At 43.3% G+C, this 19,705-nt stretch overlaps 1 protein-coding gene across 2 annotated transcripts in view; it reads right to left on the bottom strand.

Annotated features, from left to right (window-relative positions):
• The window catches only part of SOAT1 (sterol O-acyltransferase 1), a 178,144-nt gene that overhangs the window by 151,841 nt on the left and 6,598 nt on the right, over positions 1–19,705 (bottom strand). Inside the window, exons 2-3 of one of the 2 annotated variants that reach the window (XM_088446823.1) lie at positions 18,770–18,930; positions 9,496–9,615 (exon numbers count right to left, since the gene is read on the bottom strand). The gene's annotated coding sequence lies outside the window, so the exon portion shown is untranslated. The remainder of the gene's footprint in view (positions 1–9,495; positions 9,616–18,769; positions 18,931–19,705) is intronic. The other variant, XM_088446825.1, reaches the window with a different exon arrangement.

The raw sequence follows: 19,705 nt of genomic DNA, 5'->3' as shown, positions 1-19,705 counted from the left end.
CTCACTTCAATATCATCATCTAAATACGTACATCTTAACAGCCTCCAGGCCACCACTGTGTGGTATACTTGTATATAAAGCTTCCACATCAATGGTGACCCATTTACAGTCAGGTGCATAAATATTGGGACATTGACAGAATTTTCATATTTTGGCCTCTATTCACCACCACATTGGCTTTAACAGGAACTGAAGACATTTACAGTAGAGGCCTGGCAGAGCATCACCATGGATGAAACCCAGCGTCTGGTGATGTCTATGCGTTCCAGACTTCAGGCTGTAATTGCCTGCAAAGAATTTGCAACAAAGTATTAAAAAGTGAAAGTTAGATTTAGGATTGTTTAGTTTGTCCCATTACTTTTGGCCACTTAAAAAGTGGGAGGCACATATAGAAACCGTTGTAATTCCTACACAGTTCACCTGATTTGGATGTAATTACCCTCAAATTAAATCTGAAAGTCTGCAGTTAAAGCACATCTTGTTTGTTTCATTTCAAAGTCATTGCGGTGGTGAATAGAGGCCAAAATATGAAAATTCTGTCAATGTCCCAATATTTATGCACCTGACTGTATATCCTGAGTTCCAAGTATATTCTCCTAATTCTTAAAGGATCTGTGTGGAATCCTTCACAATTCACATACGATATTAATTTCAACATTCTCCAGTATTATTTTGAGCTCATCCACAATTCTTTCAGTGGGGTCCGCATCCAATCTCCTATAAGTGTTAATATCCCCTAATAGCCTTAAACATTCTTGTACATAATCATCCCTATTTAGCACCACAACTCCTTCAGCTTTATCTGCCATTTTAATGATGATTTTATGGTTTTTCTCTAAACCTTTAACTGCCTCCCTCTCACCTCTACTTAAATTGTCTTTAAATCGATTGTCTAATACTAATTCATCAAAATCCCTCCTAACCAGATTAAAGAAGAAAATTATCCCTCGACTCTATGGGATAAAATGTAGATTTTTTCCTTAGCTGGTTATCATTATAAACTGCATCTTTATTCCTTATAATCTCTTTAGAAAAATGTATTTTTAAAGTTACATTTCTTATAAACTTATTAGTATCTATAAATGTGCACAAAGGAAAATAGGAACCGCATTGAACAATTTCTGCTGCTGTATCAAAAAGGTAGGTAATATATATATATATATTAGGGATGTGCAGGCTCGGATAGGTTCGAGTTTGCACGTGGAGTTCGGATTTTTCCCTCCAAAAAAACGGAACTCAGAACGAGGCAAAACGTCATCTTACATGGACGAACATCATCATTCCTGGTCTTTTGTCCAGGAATGATGATGTTCGTCCATGTAAGATGACGTTTTGCCTCGTTCTGAGTTCCGTTTTTTTGGAGGGAATAATCCGAACTCCACGTGCAAACTCGAACCTATCCGAGCCTGCACATCCCTAATATATATATATAAAAAAACATACAAACGGACTACAAGGATAAACACATACATGTCCAAAATAACCCAAAAGTGTTTAGAAGACCTCAGTCTAACAAAAACAATTGTTTGGTGAATCCGTGGTGCTCCCCAGAGTCAATGTACAACGTATGAGCCACAAGAAAGAGAGAGCCAAAATGACTCTTTATGGGGGAACACAGTAGGTATAGAGATTTTATAGTCAATTACATCTGATAAAAATTAACTTTTAATGTACATCCTCAAAAGAAGTGAGCAACGATAATTCAACATACAGACAAATAAACAAATATAATATATGGATCAGGGGAGATATATTCTTCAGAAAGAGATATATATAATCTCCTGTCAGTGAAAAATAAAAACCGGGCGAATTATTGGATAATTAGAACAAAATATATGTAACTGTGTGCTACTGCAACCACAGATGTATCAATCCGCCAATGAATCACAGTCTAGGCATATTAATATAATCAATAAACACATCTATCTATCTTATGTTATGGTATTAATCATATTACTACCCTCAGGGAAGAAAAAAATCAAAAATGTATATGCAAATATACCTGCATACATTGAAACTATACCATAGTCAGAAAGAATGTGCTATCATGCCTGCATGCACTTGAGATTGTACCTTAGTCAAAAGATGAGAACAACAGATAACCGGTCGACCATACAAGAATAATATATCTGCAATAGTTAATGATCATCTGTTGGAATACACATGGGGTATAATTATTAGTGCTTATAAACGTCCCATACCAAAGAACTGCATCAAATTGGACCCAACATCAATATTAGATGTTCAAATAGATGTGGCACACTTATAAATAAATAACACTGATCTATACTGGTACATAAACATAACACAGAGGAAAGAAAATTCTAACAAAGGTTGTTCCTCTTAATAGATAATTAGTATGTTACAGTATAGGGGACGTTCAGTGGTGTGTATAATGAAATAAATAAAATGCTGTCAGGACTCGTGGAAGTCTGCCCTGATGCGCTAGGCAGTGCAGGGGGTATACGCCACTTACTTGATCAGCGTATGGTCCAAGAAGGCAGTCTACAATGGTGTCAGTGGGGCTGGTGCATGCCGCTGTGTTGATGAGGTCAGGGAGCCGGTGTCACGTGTGCACAGTGCGTGACCCGGAAGTGTCTGACGCGTGTTTCGCCATTAAAGGGCTTGTTCACAGTCCCAACCCTGTAATGGCTGCAATAGTGCATCTTCCTTATCCCCATCACTAGCCAATCACGAGATGCTCCAATAGATTGACAATCTGAGTGGCCTATAAGAGTGCTGGATCGTGTAATCCAATTCAATTTAGCTATTCTGTGATGGACATCCAAGCTGGACAATAAGGGGGCTATAAAAACGGCAGAGACAAGGACATGATCTTAATCTCTTTCTGATTCAAAATATTAGCCATCTATATGTTCTGTCATATGTAGCTGGGATAATACTATTAAATTAATGCTATTAGGAAGGGAAGGGAAATTAAGGTAATAATTAATGATTAAAAATAATATGAAAACTAAAAAAAGCCATAATTAACATGTGATATTCAGAAATTGAGGGAAAAGAGACGAAAGGAAAGAAGTTTAATGAAAAATAAAGTTTAAATTTAATGACCAAAAGAAGATTTTTATTAGAACAGAACAGACTAATGCCTATGATGAAGTCATACGACAGTTGTTAAATTAGAATAACCTGTATTCATAAGATAGCTATTAAATCAGGATAGCTTGATACATAAATTAATGAGAATATACTTCGTGAGCAGAGAGTGATAATAATACCAGATTAATATTCGTGGAATACCGGAAAATTCAGATGGACATAAGAGGAAAAAAAATAGTCTACTCCCAGACAATATGTTGAGTGAGTAGCTGCTGCATATCATTTTATCATGTAGTGAATGATATGTAAGTGTGCTCAATCAGCATCCAGGGATAGGAATGAGTAAGTAAGGCATCTTCTGTTGCATTGTATCAGCTGAGAGGCACCTGATGACAGGCATTGCAGCTACCTCTCCTGAAAATCTGCAATGAGAGTGCCCTTAATTTGAGAAGAATGTGTAGTATACAGTAAAGCATAAGAGAAGATATAAAACCATACAGTATATTATCAGGGATCCATGCTACCTCCAACGATATACCCTTGGAATTGATGGTTACTGAGTCATGGAGACCTGTATACTGATGTGAAAAAAGACAGTAAAATGCTGCAAACATGTCGACCTTGCTAGGTAAACTCTGTTACCTTGGTATTGCAGAGTGAATATGTCCACAAGCTCATGCCATTCATGCTACATATTAGAAAGCACAGCGAAAGCAAAAATGGGCAATCTAGAGATTTAATACAATAGCAGTGGGACCATAAACATAACTTTAATGTTCCGCACACACTCAAATATGTGCAGATGATGGACACAATACACCGTTGTGGGTCCTAGGAGACAGTTATACAAAAGCTATAAAATAAAAAGCCCTATTGTCCCTCTCGTAATATATATTGACAATATAAAATAATAGCTATTAATCAATTTCTATAAAAATTACAATTACCGTGACATAAGATGAGAACCAATATTGTAGTTTAATTTGAAAAAATAGTGAAAAAGTGATATAATTAATGTAATATATAATGTATGGAGTAACTGGAACCCAGAATTAAAATAAATATGTTAAATAGCAAAATCTGAATGTGAATGGTGAATATAAGTATGTGTGGAGTGCTGATAATTATAACGTGATGATGTATAAGCCCGTGAATGGTGAGTGATGATTAAGGTGTATTATGATGGATATAGTGAAAAAAATAGGTAATGTGGTCAACTAAATGACACGGAACGTTCTGATACTGAGAATGTGATATTACTGTAGATCATGAAAAGTCATAACAGGAATAAAAGGAAGGGAGTCAAGAAATAGATAAAGTATTGAATCAAGTAGGTAAGAAAATACCAAAATTGATGTATTCATTCATACCTGTGGGTGCGACTGCTCCCAATCTAAAGGTCCACTCACTTTCTTTTCTGAGTAGGGTATTTGTGATGTCACCACCTTGTATACCCAAACTGACCTTCTCTAGTCCACAAAGTTCCTTATAGGATTTTTGATGATGGTAATAAAAATGTCGGACCACTATAGTTAATTTCTTCATTTTTTGGAGATCGGTAGCTGCGTTACGTATTGTACCTATGTGCTCAAGAATTCGATGTTTCAATGATCTAGTGGTCATTCCCACATATTTCTTGTTGCAGGTACACATGATGCAGTAAATGACTCCCTCAGTCTTGCAATTAATATAATCCTTCATTCTAATGTCATTATCGAATCTGTCCTTAATCGTATCAGTTCTCATTATATGATTGCATATTTTACAACTGCCACAAGAGAAAGTACCTGATGCACGGGATGTCGACTTTAGATAGTGACTGTGTACAAGTGTACAAGTGTGTGTACAAGTTGGTCTTTAAGATTTTTTGATGGTCTCCACCCCATAGCAACTTGTTTGCCCAGTACATTAAGAGGAACAACCTTTGTTAGAATTTTCTTTCCTCTGTGTTATGTTTATGTACCAGTATAGATCAGTGTTATTTATTTATAAGTGTGGCACATCTATTTGAACATCTAATATTGATATTGGGTCCAATTTGATGCAGTTCTTTGGTATGGGACGTTTATAAGCACTAATACTTATACCCCATGTGTATTCCAAAAGATGATCATTAACTATTGCAGATATATTATTCTTGTATGGTCGACCGGTTATCTGTTGTTCTCATCTTTTGACTAAGGTACAATCTCAAGTGCATGCAGGCATGATAGCACATTCTTTCTGACTATGGTATAGTTTCAATGTATGCAGGTATATTTGCATATACATTTTTTATTTTTTTTCTTCCCTGAGGGAAGTAATATGATTAATACCATAACATAAGATAGATATATGTGTTTATTGATTATATTAATATGCCTAGACTATGATTCATTGGCAGATTGATATATCTGTGGTTGCAATAGCACACAGTTACATTTATTTTGTTGTAATTATCCAATAATTCGCCCAGCTTTTATTTTTCACTGACAGTGTCACGGCTTGGCGTGCGCTTGGACCCGGAGTGGAGTCGGATGAGGAATGAGGACTTGTTTGCTGGTACTTGAAGGCAGCCGGCCTTAGGGGAGTATGACTCATGAAGCAGTGGCACGCGACGGGATCAGAACCAGGCTGCGAGACACTGGCGGAACTTAGAGACCCGGGGTAGGCTGGGTATAGCAGGTAGACGGGATCAGGAGACAGGTAGTAACAGGAGCAAACTACACCAAGGCTGAGAGGGGAGTCTGCAGAAACACACTGGTACTGACACTTTAAACGAGCAAAGGAGCACAGAGAACTAGCTCACAGCATACGCTGTGATAGACGTTGCACTGGCAACTAAAGAGCCTCTGGACAGCCCTTTAGTACCCTCAGGTAGTGCAGGATTGGTTGCTAGCCTCCCCAGCCCAGACTGAACCTGATTGGCCAGAAACGACATGTGACCCAAATCCAAGATGGCCGCGCCCAGTGGTCACAGCATGGAAGCTCTGCCAGTCTCAGCCCCTCTCACCTGCCTCCAGATGGAAGCCCTTAGTCTGCGGAGACTCACAGCACCCAGCGCTATTCTCCAGGAACCTGCACCTCTGCTGGAAACACCATGCCACAGCGCCCGGAGCGGTAAGCGCCGCGATCTCAGCAGCCTGTCACCCCTGGTCGTGACAGACAGGAGATTATATATATCTCTTTCTGGAGAATATATCTCCCCTGATCCATATATTATATTTGTTTATTTGTTTGTTTGTCTGTATGTTGAATTATCGTTTCTCACTTCTTTTAAGGATATACATTAAAAGTTCATTTTTATCAGATGTAATTGACTATAAAATCTCTATACCTACTGTGTGCCCCCACAAAGAGTCCTTTTCTCTCTCTCTTTCTTGTGGCTCATTCATAGTATCTATAAATAGCTGAAAACCATTTGGCACATTATTTGGGGCAAATGAAAGTATTATCACGTGGTCTTTCAATTCATCCTTACTTAAAGACACATCTGAAAGATTGACTATACCAGAGGTTAACTGGGATTCTGTCTAAGCTGCTTAGGTATGAGGGATTGCCTTGTGCCTACTTCCTGGTAGCATCTTTTATGTACAGTAATCTTATATGGCCATCTCTGACCCCATTCCCATTGAATAAAGACACAATACACTATAGCTGGTGGAAGAAGATCCAATTTATTTAACACTTCAATAAAGTTGGTGGCCCAGGAAAAGCAATTGCAAACATACTATTCAATTTGGTAATTGGGGTGGGTACTCCTACCCACCCCCTCACGGGTGGGCCCATCCATGCCCACCCAGTTCCAACGGACTGGGTTCTCCAATCCTATTGACCCGTGAAGCCAACACTTCCTCAGTCACTCCTCTCTCACTAGCGGGGTGACGGTCCGAGTTTTTGTCTAGTGCCCCCGCTATGGTCAGCTTGGGAGTAGCCTTCACACTCACCATAAACAAAAGGTGGCCGTGACACCAACAGCAGCACTGCTGCCCACATCGGCACAGTGTCATACCCTGACACAGGTGTCTTCTGGCCGTCATGAGGCAATCCATTCCAGGAAACGTGCCTAATCACTACATAGCCCCGGAGGACATATCATCCTCCCATCACGTCCAAACATTGGGGGGTTTGGGTTTAGATCCACTCTTAAAAGATATTATTCCGGCTAAGCCACAAGTGGTATAAGAAAGTACAAAACCTGAAAAATAGATTGGCACCAAGTGAATTGACAAAGATCCATGATGAATGTTGGTTGGGGAAAATGGATGGCTTCCATCCTTGCAATAAATGCAAGGTGTGTAAATATGCCAAAAAGGATAATATAAGTCAGTCTCTAATTCAGATAGTAGTAAGATGAGAAAAATAAAGGGTAAATTAAGCTGCAATAGTACACATGTGATCTACTTACTTGAATGTGGCTGCCGGAAACGTTATGTTGACAAGACAAAACGACAGTTAAAGCTACGCATTCTGGAACATACCTGGAATATCCTTAACAAAGTTACAAACACAGCATTCTGCGACACTTTGCGGTCTGCTGTGGATCAAAATTGGACAACCTGAAGTTTAAAGCAATAGAGAAAGTGGAGTTAGGTGAAAGGGATGGAGATATCCTTTGTCACCTAACAAAATGAGAAACTTTCTGGATCTACACTGTTAATACGTTTGCACCAGAGGGTCTGAATGAAGCCTGTGATATTGTGCCCTTTTGCACAGTCGGTGATGGGAGGTCGGTATCCATGCAACCCAGTTGTTGTTGGAGTAATCTCCCTTCTGGGCTGCTATTGTGGGACTGTCTGACCATTACAGATGTGCAATATTGCAATATCGCAGCGGATAAATGGTTATTTATTTATTCCCTGATATATAAATTATGTGAAATGTTTTATATCTATTTGTCTGTGTTTTTATAATTTCTTTTTTCTCTCGTCTCCTTTATCCCTATGAAATCGTTTGAGATTATATATATCTGCATTCTGGTAGTTACTAATAATGTAATGTGTTAGAGTAAAATATTTGGTAATATTGACTCCATAAGTACTGAAATACTATGACTCTTAAGCGACTGGATGTTAGTATATTGATTGAATCATCATGATCATTTGATTGCATGATGAGTTTATATATAGCTTTTTGCAGAATGTAAGCTGTTTAACATATGAAATTAACTATGTAAGATGTGTTGTATAATGAATCTGTATGCAGATCTATAGCTATAACCGTTTTAATGATTTGTATATCGAAGAATTGTATAATTATTGAGAAAATGTGTTTTATATAATTATCCAATTATGACTTACGAGTGGGTGTATAAAGTATGGAAGTAGGGGATAAGCAACACCCCCTGATGAAGTCATACTGATGAAATGCATAGGGTGTGGCTAGTGACACAGACGGAGTGACGTCAACTGGTGTGCCAGACCCGGGTCCATGCATGGAGGATCCTTGTCCGGAGACCGGCATACCATACTGCTGAGTTACGGAGGATCCATTGGTGGTGATACCGCTTGCTTTTAACTTTGATGTACGTTTACAGATATCAGTAAAGTTATTGTATTATCTTTTAATCACGAGTGCGCTCTCCTCATTACTTGCTTCCATAATATATTTTATTTATAAATATATATATATATATATATATATATATATATATATACAATATATACATACATATATACACATACATACACACACACAGGGCCGGTGCACGGTTTCTTGGCACTTTAGACAAAGCTTCAGCCTACTGCCCCTCCTACCCCCAATATCAATAATTAACCCCCAATAGTATTATTACTGTTTCATTTTGTTTTATTCGGAGCTATTGTCTGGGAGATAAGCTTCTCGCTATGTTTGGCTGGGAAGGAAAGGTAAAGAGATAGCAAGGAATGGACACCGTCCTGGCAGCATCACAGTCCCACGACATGTCAGACATGTTGGAATGGCTGTTGATGTTGCAACTTGCCATAGAGCAATGGAAAAGGTGTGTAGGGATAGTTACCAGAATGTAAAATTCTGGTTGAATATGTATAGCCTTTTAGTACTCAAATAGCCATGTACTGTAAGCACAAACATGAATATGACAGTGTGGGACCCATAATACAATGTCCCCAAACCTCAAGCACTGAAAAACCCTTAACTCACCACTGTTCCCTGAAACCCGACCTCACACACTATAATTCCCCTAACTTCCCTCAACCCATACCTAATCCATTGATGTACCCCACACCTACCACCACTCGCCGGCACCATACCACTTTGACAACATGACTTACCAACTGTACTCTCTCTTACTCATTTTCACTTCCGGACACCATGCCTCACACTTTCAAATACAGTATATATACCAACTCACCCATTCCCAATCCCTGGCACTATACTTGCCCACAAAATCCCATTTCCAAATTCTGACAAAAAAAATTGCATATAATATTTATTTAATAAATTACATTGTCTTACCTCCATATTACACCCATTGTTATTCATTCCTCCTCCTGCAGTCTGCATTTGTTTGAGGCTCTTATTAGCTTGATGACACTGCTGTATTCCAACAAAGGTCTGGACACAGGGATAGCAGTTCTAGGACGGGGGTTCCCAAAAAAGCGAATATAAATTTGTTGCAAAATAAATAATTAATTATATATACAGTGCATCCGGAAAACATTCACAACGTTTCACTTTTTCCACATTTTGTTATGTTACAGCCATATTCCAAAATGTAATAAATTCATTTTTGTCCTCAAAATTCTACCCCATAATGACAATGTGCAAAATGTTTTTTTGTGATTTTTGCATATTTAATTTTAAAAAAAAAGCCGGTCCTGGTTCTGGAAATACAGGGGGAAAAATGCGTAGGGTCCCCTGTATTTATCAGAACCAGCACTGGACTCCTTTTAGCAGGTCCAATAGTTAAATTTTCATATGCACCACACAACACAATCAACCCAGCAAGCACCGCCCAGGGGTGCTGGGGATAGCCCTGGGCTATCAACCTGGGCCTGGGGTGCCCTGGAGAGGGGACCCCTTTATTGGGGTGTCCCCACCTCCCCAAGGATCCCCGGCCTGGGCTGACTAGCGGTCAGGGGTGATGCTGCGGCTGGGGGGCCTGGCATCATCCCCCCTCTAGAAGGAGTCCGGTGCTGGTTTTTGTAAATACAGGGGGACCCTATGCATTTTCCCCCCTGTATTTCCAGAACCAGGACCGGCTCAGAGCCCTAAATACAGTAGACCACTACATCATCTGTCCCCCTTTATTTTGGCAACCAAGACTGGTTCTGAAAAGGCTGGTGCTGCTTAATACGGGGGACCCCTATGTCATTTGTACACTGTGTTTAGCACAACCAGTACTGGGGCTCCAAAGCCCAGTGCTGGTTGTCTTCTAGGGGGCGGGCCTACACCTTTTTATTTATTTTATTTTTTTACACTTTCAACTTTTAACAGATGCTTACATGGATCTCACTGCTGCATTCATGCATCTGTGACTTATTGATTTGATTTTATCAGGTACATACACACTACCAGTGAGCCCTCTGTCACCCCTTTTGCACTGCACCGCTGCCACTGCTCTGCACCACCGCTGCTGCCGCTACCCCACACACCTACAGCCGTCTCGCACTCTGCACCTCCCAAACCAACCTCCTGTGTGCTGTCCCCTCTTCCATCTACGTTAGTGTACCATTTTGTTGCCCTTCTCCCCTCCCCTGCAGGTGGCCCGGTTTGCTCATCCAAACCCTGATAGTTAATACATTTTTAAAAAGCTATGAAATTCCTTAGCCAAAAAACTTACAGTTTCACATGTCCCACTAAGGCTGCTTAGACATGATCTGAAAATTCACAAAACCTATTGATTTTCTGCCACTCAAACTTCAAAAAGCAATGAAATTACGATCATGAAGGCTGACGCCTTAATGGACGTGTTCCTTGCGCAATACAGATATGGTATTTCATCACACCCTGTGGTTAACTGCAGATTCAGCACTCTCACAGAATGAGATAGCTGTCACACAGCAGCATGGAAGGGTGAGACACAAAGGTGTGTAGAGGAGGGAAGATTAAGCAGTACAGAGGGGGTAGCCAAAGTAATGCAGATGGGTGGAAAACAGTGGTGCAGATGGGGGGAAACAGAGTGGCACGGTTTGGGGGGACAGCGACGTGGATGGGGAAGAGAGTGGCATGGACATGGGAAAACAGAGCAGTGCAGATAGGTAAAGACAGATTGGTTCGGATAAGGGAATACAGACTAGCACTTATAGGAGAACACACAACAGTAGGGATTGGGGAAGACAGATTAGTGTGGATGGGTAGGAAGACAGGGTATTGTGAGTGGGGAGAGGGAGGAGTGGTGCAGATGGAGGAAGAAAGAGTGCCACAGAGGAAAGGAAGACAACGGCGTGGCTTAGGGGAAGGCAGTGGTGCAGAAGGAGACAGAGTGGCACGGATGCAGGGCAGTGCAGATGGAGAAAGACAGATTGGTGCAGATGTGAGAACACAGACTACCATAGTTCGGAGACCACACAACAGTAGGGATTGGGGAAGACAGAGTGGTGCAGGTGGTGGTGGGAGACAAAGTTGCAAGGTTGGGGGACCAGAGTAATGTAGATGGAGGAAGAAAGAGTGCCACAGATGAGAGAAAGACAGCAACGTGGCTGTGGAGAAGGCACGGATGCAGGGCGGTGCGGCTGGGGAAAATTATTGGTGTGGATGAGGGAACACAGACTATCACAGTTGGGAGACCACACAGCAGTAGGGATTGGGGAATATATAGCAACATGGAGGCATATAGGGGAAGAAAGTGTACATGCAAAGACAGAGTAGGATATTTTAAAAAATAAGGGAGCTAAACGTGTATTCTAAATTAAATTCATGTATGCAGTGAGAAGGATGTTGGAGGCCAGTGAGATTGTTTTGGTGATCAAATGGGAAGATTGTGGGCACTGAGTGGGATGTGGGAGCCACATAATTCCTCAAACCTCAGTTGCATAGACTGCATGCGTGTATTCCAATGAGCACACAATTCTGTGAATTAGCAGCTCCACCATTCTGTGAGTGACAGCAATCTCATTCTGTGAGAGTGCTGAATCTGCAGTTAACCACAAGGTGTGATGGCATACCATATATGTATTGTGCAAGGAACAAGTGCATTAAGACGTCAACCTTAATGATCATATTTCATTGCTTTTTGAAGTTTGAGTGGCAGAAAAACAATAGGTTTTGTGAATTTTGAGATCATGTCTAAGCAGCCTTAATGGGACATGTGAAACCGTAAGTTTTTTTGTCTATGGAATTTATAAATTATATATATATATACACACACATACAGTATATATATATATATATATATATATATATATATATATTGTGACACAGTTAGGTTAGGGGGTCCCTCTCCTGGGTAGAGGACTCCTTCCTTACACACACACACACACACACAGCAGCAGGGAAGCAGCACACCAGTCTGGATGCAAGTACAAGCTGGTCGGCGCCAGTCTTTATTGTACAATGACAGAAATAATAAGAATACATAAATATAAATCCTAGCCCTGTCGGGGCACTAACTTCACAGGTAGTTCCCTCACTACCAGAACCTGGCAGGGCCTAATGCCCTCGCCAGCAACAAAGCACAGCACAGTACTCACAAATAGGTTTTTCAAGTGTCTCTGAGCAAACTCCCTGCCTGCTCTCCCAGGTGAGACAATCAGCCCTCAACACACTAGGCTTATATTGGCCACTCTCTGGTGGAAAACTAACAAGCCTGTTACCAGGCTGCGAGAACCAAAACCTGGAGTGGCTGTGGGTGGAGCCCTCCCTCTCCTCTCACCCACAACCCCCAGGTCCCAAACCGGCTTTTCAAAAAGCCGAAACTCAAGCCTGCTACACTGCAGATTTTCTCCTGGGGGTTTAAAACACAAAAGACAGGAATCTGGGACAAATGTACCTGCCACAGACCACTTTACCAGTGATCCTATCACATATCCCCCCCTTTGTTTCGACTTGTGGGGCGAAACAACTGAAGCCCCCAAACAATGAACGCGTGACAACGCGTCAGCATTGGCCAGCTGGCTTCCTGGCCTGTGTTCCACTGAAAATTTTAAAGTTTTTAACGCCAAGAACCATCTTGTAATTCTCGCATTACTGTCCTTATTTTCAGACATCCACTTCAGAGGGGCATGGTCAGTGATCAATTTGAACTTTCTTCCGACCAAGTAGTACCTGAGAGCCTCTAACGCCCACTTTATGGTCAACGCCTCCTTCTCCACTGTGGCATAGTTTCTCTCATGTACATTCAACTTTCTGCTAAGATAGAAAATAGGGTGTTCCTCACCCTCCTTGTTCTGGGACAGGACCGCTCCTATACCTACTTCTGATGCATCGGTTTGTACTATGAATTCCCATTCAAAATTAGGAGTCATCAGGACTGGTTGGGAACACAACGCTACTTTCAACTCCTGAAAAGCTTTCTCTGCCTCAGGACTCCATTCTACCATGACTTTTTGTTTGCCTTTGGTCAGGTCAGTCAGTGGGACTGTCATGGTGGCAAAGTTGGGTATAAACCTCCTGTAGTACCCCGTAATTCCCAAGAAGGCTCTCACCTGCTTCTTATTCAGAGGCCGTGGCCAGTTTTGTATGGCATCAACTTTATTGAGCTGAGGCTTTATCAGGCCTCTGCCAATAGTGTATCCCAGATATTTTACTTCCTCCATGCCTAGACAACACTTTTTTGGGTTGGCTGTCAAACCTGCCTTATAGATGGAGTCCAACACTGCTTGTACCCTTGGTAAGTGAGACTGCTAATCAGGACTATGAACGACCACGTCATCCAGATAAGCAGCCGCATACCGTCTATGGGGCCTTAGAATCCTGTCCATCATTCTTTGGAAGGTAGCAGGTGCCCCATGTAGCCCGAAGGGCAACATCTTGTACTGAAACAAGCCCTCTGGTGCTGAAAAAGCTGTCTTTTGTTTGGCGCTCTCGGTTAACGGTACTTGCCAATACCCTTTGGTTAGGTCAAGAGTGGTTAAATACCTTGCCGTCCCTAGTCTCTCAATCAGTTCATCCACTCTTGGCATCGGGTAGGCATCGAATTTTGAAACACTGTTCAACTTTCGGAAGTCATTGCAGAAACGCACACTCCCGTCGGGCTTTGGAATCAACACAATGGGACTTGACCATTCACTATGTGATTCTTCAATAACCCCTAACTCTAGCATATTTTTAATTTCTTTCGACACCGATTCTCTTTGTGCTTCTGGTAACCTATAGGGCTTTAGATTAACTTTAACCCCTGGGTCAGTGATGATGTCATGTTTAATGACCGAGGTTTTCCCAGGTACGTCAGAGAACAGAACCCTATTTCTAATCAGAAACTCCTTGACCTCTTGTTGTTGAATTGCCGACAGGGTTTTTGCCACTGTCACTTCGGGAACTAAGGGCCCTGGACTTACTTGAGGGTCTCAGACGGCCGACAGTACCGTTCTATCTTTCCAGGGATTTAACAGATTTATATGGTATATCTGTTCCTGCTTTCTTTTCCCCGGCTGGTAAACCTTGTAATTGACCTGCCCCACTCTTTCTAAGATTTCAAAGGGCCCTTGCCATTTAGCCAAAAGTTTATTTTCCACAGTGGGAACCAATACTAACACTGTCCCCAGGAGCAAAGCTGCGTAACCGAGCATTGCGGTTGTATACCCTCTGCTGTGTCTGTTGAGCCTGTTCCAGGTGCTCTCTCACTATCGGCACTACCGCAGCAATTCTCTCCTGCACTTGAGAAACATACTCAATCACCGTTTTGTAAGGACTAGACTGCCCCTCCCATGTCTCTTTGGCAATGTCTAGTAACCCCCTTGGGTGTCTCCCATACAAGTCAAAGGGTGAAAACCCGGTGGAGGACTGGGGAACTTCTCTTATGGCCAACAATAAATACGGCAATAAGTAGTCCCAATCCCTACCATCCTTGTCGACCACTTTCCTAAGCATGTGTTTTAACGTCTTGTTAAACCTCTCGACCAGCCCATCGGTTTGGGGGTGATAAACCGAAGTTCTTAACTGTTCGATTTTGAACAGGCGGCATAACTCTTTCATGACTTTGGACATAAACGGTGTACCCTGGTCAGTTAGTATCTCCTTAGGTATACCCAGCCTGCTAAAGACATGAACTAGCTCTCTGGCAATGGTCTTGGTTGACGTATTGCGCAACGGGATCGCTTCCGGGTACCTGGTAGCGTATTCCATTATGACCAGAATATACTGGTGTCCCCTGGCAGACTTCATTAAGGGTCCAACCAAATCCATTGCTATTCTTTCAAACGGCACCTCTATGATAGGCAATGGAACTAGTGGACCCTTAAAATGTGGCCTGGGAGCATGATACTGACACGCAGGGCAGGATGCGCAAAAGTCAGATACCTCTTTATGAAGTCCGGGCCAGAAAAACCTCTGCATTATTCGCTCAGTGGTTTTCTCTACCCCTAGATGGCCTGCCGTTATATGACCATGGGCCAGATCCAACACTGTTCTTCTGTAGGCTTTGGGAACTATTAGTTGTTCCACAACATCTTCCCCCTTCTTAGTCACCTGATATAACAAATCCTGACACATTGCCATGTGGGGATAGGACAAAGGACTATCAGGGTCTACGGGTTTACCATCAACTACTTTTACATTCTCCCTGGCTTTTTACCAAAGTAGGGTCATTCAACTGCTCCACGGCAAAGACCTCTCTTCTGACCTCTAAATCAGGCAGACGATCACCTGGCCCAACAACACTTCCCACCTCAATGGGAGGCACATCAGTTGGCAGGCCACCGTCACGTTCCGCATTCTCTAGTTCGCCAACCATAATAGAAAAAAGGAATAACTCTGACTCAGAAGAAACTCCCTCCTCCACTACATCGACAACCTTCTCAAATGGATCGCGGTTGTTCACCTCTGGAACAAAACGGCTTTCCCACAACTTCCAGAAGTGAGCAAAGTCTCTCCCCAATATTGCATCGTACACCAGACCATGCACCAAACCCACAGAAACTATAGCAGAGCCACATGGTGTCTCGATGTTCACCTCGGCCGTAACATAATATCGAGTATCCCCATGTATGCAGGTCACACCAACAGTTTTCCCTGTATGCCTCAAGGGGTTCACCAGCTCAGCTTTTATAAGTGTCACCAAGCTACCAGAGTCTAACAGTGCCTCTACTCGGTTGCCATCTACAGTGAGTACACACATGTGCTTATCAGTCTCAGCCTGCCGGTCAGCCGTACAGGCTATCTGTGCAAAGAAAGACCCCCTGCGGTAGACATGGGCAGTATCACATTGTAAGTTGTAAGTTGTAAGTGCACAATTAGCGGCAATATGGCCGAAGCCACCACATCGGAAACACTGAGTCATATTAATGTCTAGTCGTTTACGGGGCAAGAACCTTCCCGGCCTGGCAGGCCTGTCTCCAGGTTCTACACCCTCAGTCTTAGGTACATTCCACCGCCCAGCACCCTTCTCCCCTGGAACAGTCTTACCAGTGTCTGTGGGAGTTCGCCGATGCACCATCGGGGCTTGGTGGGGCATACTCATCAGCTCCTCAGCCGCCACGTACCTCTCCACCAGCTCGACCAACTAGTCCGCGGACTTAGGGTCTGCATGGCTCACCCACTTGCGCAGAGTCGCGGGTAACGATCGCAGGTACCGGTCCATCACGACCCTTTCCACGATCTGTGGCCCCGTCAGCGTCTCGGGCTGTAGCCATTTTGAGGGCAGATGGACGAGGTCATGCACCTGTGAACGTGGAGGCTTGTCCATATGGAACTCCCAGTGGTGGACCCGTTGGGCACAAACAAAGGTGGTGACTCCCAAGCGAGTTAGGATCTCCTGTTTTAGTTTTTTATAGTCCTTGGCATCAGCCAGGCATAAGTCGAAATATGCTTTTTGTGGCTCCCCAGACAAAAAAGGTGCCACCAGACTTGCCCACTGCTCCTTGGGCAAACTCTCCCTTTCGGCCGTTCTTTCAAATGCGGTGAGATAGGCCTCCACATCATCGCCCGAAGTCATCTTTTGGAGGAAGTGACTGGCTCGTACGGAGTGAGTGGTGGTGGGAGGACCCGTATTAACATCTCTGGGCCGGGCGACCAGGTGCTGTACCACCTCCTTTATGGCCTGGCTGTTTTCCGCTAAGGCCTGGCGGGTTTCCTCGATGGCAACCTGTTGTTGCCTCTGGGCTGTCTCCAAGGCCAACAGTTGCACCCTGGTGGATTCCTGCAAAGCCCTGGTAGATTCCTGCTGAGCTGCTGTAGCTTGGAGCAAGGCTTTAATAATGTCCTCCATTTTGTCCTGGGGTGTAGGTTGGAAGCTGAACCTTGCCTCTCTGAGCATTGGCTGACGCCTCCTCTATGGGACTCCAAGGACACAGTGTTATTTCCACACTCACAAATTGGGTGTCTGTCCCTTTAATTTTTAAACGGAAAGTTTTCCTCTCGCTGCAACTTCAGTGTGTGTGGTTGCCCGCATTCTCCACCATATTGTGACACAGTTAGGTTAGGGGGTCCCTCTCCTGGGTAGAGGACTCCTTCCTTACACACACACACACAGCAGCAGGGAAGCAGCACACCAGTCTGGGTGCAAGTACAAGCTGGTCGGCGCCAGTCTTTATTGTACAATGACAGAAATAATAAGAAAACATAAATATAAATCCTAGCCCTGTCTGGGCACTAACTTCACAGGTAGTTCCCTCACTACCAGAACCTGGCAGGGCCTAATGCCCTCGCCAGCAACAAAGCACAGCACAGTACTCACAAATAGGTTTTTCAAGTGTCTCTGAGCAAACTCCCTGCCTGCTCTCCCAGGTGAGACAATCAGCCCTCAACACACTAGGCTTATATTGGCCACTCTCAGGTGGAAAACTAACAAGCCTGTTACCAGGCTGCGAGAACCAAAACCTGGAGTGGCCGTGGGTGGAGCCCTCCCTCTCCTCTCACCCACAACCCCCAGGTCCCAAACTGGCTTTTCAAAAAGCCGAAACTCAAGCCTGCTACACTGCAGACTTTCTCCTGGGGGTTTAAAACACAAAAGACAGGAATCTGGGACAAATGTACCTGCCACAGACCACTTTACCAGTGATCCTATCACAATATATATATATATATATATATATATACACACACATACACACACACATATACATACACACAGAATATATAGAATAGTATTTGTAAAGGCTATTTTAATATCTTGTCCTTCCATATGCCAGTATGTTCCCCTCTACGTCTGTGCTCTCCCCTCTAGGTCAGTATGTTCTTCTCTCTATATGCTCTGTATGGTGTTGTACTTATAGTGTCCCCTTAACTGTATTCTCCTTTTAGTGTTTGTTTTTCTTATAGTGCCCCCCCCTTTGTCTGTATTCTCGTTATAGAGCCTACCCATCTGTATTCTGCAGCCAGCATTGTACAAACTAGCACACTGTCAGCGGTAAGATATGTGATTTAGTGAGCATGTCAAAAGGCTCCAATTTAGCTATTTTATACAGCACACAGGCAGGTCAGCAGCATGTTTCCATTCCAGCTTCTCAAACAAGTGTCTCCAGCACAGCAAGCTAATGCTTTTTAAAAAGCTGCTGATTTGTAAGAGTCTCCGTGTGGGCAACACTAGTAAACACCTTACTGCTGAGAGATTTCCTCTAAGCACAGCCCACAGTACTGTGCCCTCAACCCACCCCCCTGACCCCCTAACCATTGGTAGTTACTTTTTACTTACCACAGAAGGCTATTCCCGAACTCCTTTGTAAGTTGTAATATTGCTAAATCGTCGCACCTGTGTCTTGTGACAGATGCTGCCTGGAGCTGGGATCAGCTGCTGTAGTGCAGTGACGGTCTCTGCTTGGTGATTTTGTCTGACAGTGAGCACTCGCATTGCACCTTTTTGGAAGCAAGTAATAAGGAGAGCGCACTCGTAATATATATATATATATATATATATATATATACACACACACACACACAGCACATATATATTAGGTATCCAAAACCATCATATGGCGGCATTCCATCATAGCTTTTCCAGGTAAAATAAATGACATAATGGTTTAATGTCAGTATGATCGGGAAACAAAACAGCAAACACCTATCAGGGCACTGACTCACTTTTTCGCCCCTGACTAACCCTGGGCAGCTAGTCTGCAAACATAGGCCCCCCTACCTAAAAATGGAGCGGCCTCCTGGCCGCTCGCATAGCTGTGGGTGACCACCCACAGCTTATGTGAGCGGCCAAAAAGATGGTCGCGATGGTAAAGACCATCGCGACCATCGGGCTTGCAACGAGACCCTGTGGTAGGGTCTTGCTGCCGCAAGCCCAGGAGTGCTTTTGGCTCTATCAGAGCCAAAGGCACTCCCACTGACATCACTAGTGATGTCAGTGGGGCCGGCTCCAGACGGAAGGCGTTCCCATGGTGATGCTTCCGTCTGGGCGGCAACGCCCCCGGCAGGCCCACCAAAGGGGGCGTGCTGTCAGTCACCATCGACAGCACGCCCCCTTTGGTGCGAGACCCATAGCGACAGCTTGGGTCTCGCACCAAAATCACTCCAGGGCTTGCAGCAGTGAGACCCTACCGCAGGGTCTCATCACAAGCCCCATGGTCACGATGGTCTTGACCATCGCGACCATCATCATGGACGCTCGCATAAGCTGTGGGTG

Source organism: Taudactylus pleione, unplaced genomic scaffold (genome assembly GCF_031769625.1).
Source record: "Taudactylus pleione unplaced genomic scaffold, aTauple2 ptg000406l, whole genome shotgun sequence".
Lineage (NCBI taxonomy): Eukaryota > Metazoa > Chordata > Amphibia > Anura > Myobatrachidae > Taudactylus > Taudactylus pleione.
The sequence above is the reverse complement of the archived record's forward strand: the minus strand, read 5'-3'. Positions and strand labels throughout refer to the sequence as shown.